Source organism: Daphnia magna, unplaced genomic scaffold (genome assembly GCF_020631705.1).
Source record: "Daphnia magna isolate NIES unplaced genomic scaffold, ASM2063170v1.1 Dm_contigs074, whole genome shotgun sequence".
Taxonomy (NCBI): Eukaryota; Metazoa; Arthropoda; class Branchiopoda; order Diplostraca; family Daphniidae; genus Daphnia; species Daphnia magna.
In genome coordinates, this window is record NW_025533120.1 from 395,379 (window position 1) to 400,621 (window position 5,243).

The 5,243-nt window shown below is 39.1% G+C and overlaps 1 pseudogene; it reads right to left on the minus strand.

Moving 5' to 3' along the window:
* Positions 1-2,621: 2,621 nt before the first annotated feature.
* On the minus strand, positions 2,622-4,654 carry LOC116935349 (annotated as a pseudogene).
* Between the last annotated feature and the right edge of the window lie 589 nt (positions 4,655-5,243).

The following is a 5,243-nucleotide window of genomic DNA, read 5'->3' on the forward strand; positions in this document are numbered from 1 at the left end:
TACATGTAAACAGAATCAAATAGACTTGTATTCAATGTGAATACACAGTGATATTATGAGTTTATACTTCCATATGTATACAGATTAAAATAGACTTGTATTCAATGTGAATACACTGTGATACAATGAGTTTTTACTTCTATATGTAAACAGGATCAAATATACTCGTATTTATTTTGAATACACTGTGATACCATGAGTTTTTACTTCGATATGTAAATAGGATCAAAAATACTAGTATTCAATGTAAATACACTGTAATACCACGAGTTTTTACTTCTATATGTAAACAGGATCAAATATACATGTATTTAATGTGAATACACTGTGATACCACGAGTTTTTACTTCTATATGTAAACAGAATCAAATATACTTGTATTCAAGGTGAATAAACTGTGAAATTATGAGTTTATACTTCTACATGTAAACAGAATAAAATATACTTGTATTCAATGTAAATAATCTGTGATATTATGAGTTTATACTTCCACATGTAAACAGGATCAAATATACTTCTATTCAAGGTGAATACACCGTGAAATTATGAGTTTATACTTCTATAAGTAAACAGAATAAAATATACTTGTATTGAATGTGAATACACTATGATACCTTGAGTTTTTACTTCTATACGTAAACAGAATCAAATATACTTGTATTCAATGTGAATACACTTTGATACCATGAGTTTTTAATTCTATGTGTAAACAAGATCAAATATAAATGTATTCAATGTGAATACACTGTGATATTATGAGTTTATACTTCCACATGTAAACAGAATCAAATATACTTTTTTTCAATGTGAATACACTGTGATACTATGAGTTTATACTTCTAAATGTAAACAGAATCAAATAAACTTGTATTCAATGTAAATACACTGTGATATTATGACCTTATACTTCCAAATGTAAACAGAATCAAATAAACTTGTATTGAATGTGAATACACTGTTATACCATGAGATTTTACTTCTATGTGTAAACAGGATCAAATATACTTGTATTCAATGTGAATACACTGTGATATTATGAGTTTATACTTCAACATGTAAACACATTCAAATATACTTGTATTCAATGTGAACACACTGTGATACTATGAGTTTATACTTCTAAATGTAAACAGAATCAAATAAACTTGTATTCAATGTAAATACACTGTGATATTATGACCTTATACTTCCAAATGTAAACAGAATCAAATAAACTTGTATTGAATGTGAATACACTGTTATACCATGAGTTTATACTTCCACATGTAAACAGAATCAAATATTCTTTTACTGAATGTGAATACACTGTGATACCATGAGTTAATACTTCTATCTGTAAACAGGATTAAATATAATTGTATACAATGTGAATACAAAGTTATATTATGAGTTTATACTTCTACATGTAAAGAGAATCAAATATACTTGTATTCAATGTTAATACACTGTGATTCCATGAGTTTATATTTCTACATGTACACAGAATCAAATATACTTATATTCAATGTGAATACACTGTTATACCATGAGTTTTTACTTCTATATGTCTACTGCATCAAATATACTTTTATATATGTGAATACACTGTTATACCATGAGTTTTTACTTCTATATGTAAACAGCATCAAATATACTTGTATTCAATAAGAATACACTGTTATACCATGAGTTTCTACTTCTATATGTATACAGTATCAAATATACTTGTATTCAATGTGAATACACTGTTATACCATGTGTTTTTACTTCTATATGTAAACAGCATTAAATATACTTGTGTAAAGGAGTACACGACGTTGTTATGTTGTTTCCAATACGGAAAAGTTTAATTTAATGCGGCGTCTTTACTCACAATGTCTTGTATACTTAGCAAGCATAAGACAACACGCACGCAATAAATAAAAAGCCGTGTATTATAAACCGATTTGCGACAGGTAGCCGTAGAATAATTAAACAAGCTCGTAAATTGAGGGAAGAAGACTCATGACACTTTAAGGTTACCAATGGGTACTAACTTCAAGGCATAGACGTAATAAAGTAATAGTCAATCAGCTACTTAGTGATTACTTAAAGGGTACTTATTCTGCGGCTTGCAAGAGTTACGGTAGCGGGCTCGGCAGGAGAGATGCAGAGGCCTAAGTTGGCACACGGAGCAGGCAGAGTAGATCTGACTGCCTTTTGGGAGTTTACGGTGGCTTTTTATATGTTAGTCATCATCCCGTGGGGGACATACGGGACAATGTTAAGGTATAGGCGGACAAAATCGGGCGGTATCGGGCGAATTTGGACGATTGTTAAAAATAGGCCGGGCCGTTTCGGGCAATTCCCAACAGACAAAAATATATCTATTTTTAGCTACGGCAGGTTAAGGCCGTTTTGGGCGGCTTTGGAAAAATCATAAAAGTTTCTATTTATAACGGGCGTGCCGAGACTTGTTCTCTCCGCTTGTTATATTTTCTAGAAAGTCTAATAACTAGGTCAACTAGTGGGGTATTAAGTTAAGGGGAGTTTAAGAAATAAGGTCTTAGTTTAATTAAGCAAAAATAAAAGGGGCTTCGCTTGGCGTTTCGTTACATCGCTCCCCGTCATACTAGATTGCGTCCCGCAATCCAAAAGAAAATTCAGGGACCTGTGGGTCGGCTGCTTCTCGGCTGGTTAACCGCCGTAGAAGGAGGACGTGGGGGTTTACAGCAACATTTCCATATCAAACCACAAAATCCGAGGGCGTAACAAGAACGAGCGATCAGTAGGAAAATAGCGATGAGCAGGATGATGAATGAGTAGACTTTAAAATTCTCGAACCAATTGGTAAAGGTTCCGAGACCTGCTTTCTCGGCTGCGGATACGACGATAGCCGATGTCCCTGTAATTTGATTGGGGACAGTCAGGGAGTGTTCGTTCATGGAGGCTGTGATATCGGCCATTATATCCATTGGGCTATTGAGGACTTCCGTATAAGCGGGATTGGTTTGATGTTGATATTCGAAGAAGTTGACGTCTTGATATCGGAATGCGTCAGCCAAATCACGCTGTGGGATGACGACGGATGCTTCGACCGGTTGCCACGTGTTATTGCGATAGGCGTGAGGTTTGTCGTTAAAATTCACGATACCTCCAGCCCAGTAGCATGGCGTAAAAGCAGTGAGTTCCCAACCGGACCAGCCAATGGTGAAATTGTTGAACCGCGGTTGAGGTCCAAAAGTGGTTGTATCCGTCGTGAAATTTACTGTTGTAGGGGTGCATTGTAGGGCTGAGACGATGTTTCCGGTGGCGATCAGTTTGATGCATTGCCGAAGACCCAGCTGTGCGGCTGCCAGCCATCCATTGTATTGGGCAGTTGACACGGCTTGTGCGTGTTTAGCACGTCGTTGGTCACACTGCATGCTCTGGATGACGCGGATAAGTTCATTTTCGTGACGGATGGCGGCGTCCTCCAAATACTGGATTCTTGCGTTTTGTCGGATGTTGATATCTAAAGGGTCATTTCTTTTTGTCACAATATCCTTGATGACGGATGATACGGTAACTGCGGACGATCCCAATGGGTATTTAATGAAAAACAAATGGCTGTCTCCGATCACAGTCCAACTGTCTATTTTTTTTGTCGCATTTCACGGTTTGGCAGCGTGACGTCAACCGTACGTGAAAGTCCAACTGTTTGGAGTCGTCTTGTAGGATCCAAGTCCCGTTCGTTGAAGATTCGTACCAGAATCCCACGCCTTTCTCTAATTGTCGGATTGTGATATCAGTTGGTTTTCCGTAGGTGTCGATCCAAAATAATGTTAGATGGTTATGGGATAGAGATCCATGGGATACGTTGGTTTTTCCTAGTGGCGTGTTTATCATGTCTCCTTCGTCAATTCAGGAAAGGACGACTTCTTCTAACATACAGTTGACTGTAACCACAGTGGTGGTTCTTAGCCAATAACCGAAGTCCTCCGGTTCTTGGTTAAATATCCTTTTCTTTTCTGATTTCATCATTGGGCTCTCGTTGTATCGCCTCGATTGTCTCATTATATCACACTCTACCGCCATCGTTTCCATGGCGATGCGTTCCGGAACGGTAATAACTTGTCCTACGAAATTGATCGTGATATGCTTAATTGATTTCCATCTACCACAGATGTATCCCGGGAAGTTAAAAGCTGCCTTTTTGTCGGTCATGACTCGATAGTCGACTTTCATATTCGAATTGCATGTGGCAGGTTCGCAGGAGCCATCGGAAAATTGGAGGAGTCCGACTCTGCTTGGCTTGTTGCAGTCGCATGTCGTGATCTGGAATGCGTTTGTCGAGGAGAGTAGTAGGAGTAGCGCGGGTCGGCATAATACTTATAAGGTTGGGTTGGACACATACATGGAGAACAATGGGGTAAACAGAGCATATGGGGCCGTATGCGTTGCTATGCCGCTGAGTGTTTGAATATTTTTATCTATCTATATCTTAAACATCCTATCTTACATGGGATTATTAGTATTAGGGGTTGATGTTTGGGTAAGGGAAGTTACAGGGGAAAACAGGGCGTTGTCGTGGGGAGGGGGGGCAATGGGGGAGAGTGAGTAAGATGAAGATGGAGGGAGAAGTGAGAGATGGCGAAATGGACTGCCGCAACGTACGCTTGCATACGCTGTTTGTATCCGGTTTTATTCCCGACATCCTAAATTGTGGGAGGGAGGGAGGTGGTTGTGGTGGGAGTTCGTTTATCGGGGGGTTTACGCGAAGAAAAGCGATTCACTATTGCAGGAGCGTGCAGAAGGGTAAGGAGTGGGGTTGGGCGGGTTATAGTATCGGATGGCTGAAAATGTAGCATATTGAATCGTATAGCTGTTGGAGCCTTATCCGTTTTTATCGGAAGCATCCTATGGTATGAAGGGGTGGGGAACAGTCTACGTGACAGTCGTGTCACGGAGGGTTATTATGGAAATATGGCAGGTTTATTTTTCGTTTACCCTAGGAGTGGGAAAAAGGAATACAAGGGGAGTGCTATATGGCTATATGAATAAAAGGGGTGAAAATATCATAGAGGGCGCACCATTTGGTTGCCTGGGGCGTTTCCCCGAGATATATGTACGGCAAAAATTTTTACGGGATGGAAGTTGGGTAAGGGCAGAATGAGCAAGGGTGATATAGAGCAAGGAGATGGAGAAAACGGTAGACGAGCTTAGAGTTCGCGTATCAACTATAATTTTATTGCAAGTTTCATCCGCGTTTATCGGGCGCATCCTATATGATGGCCGATACGGAC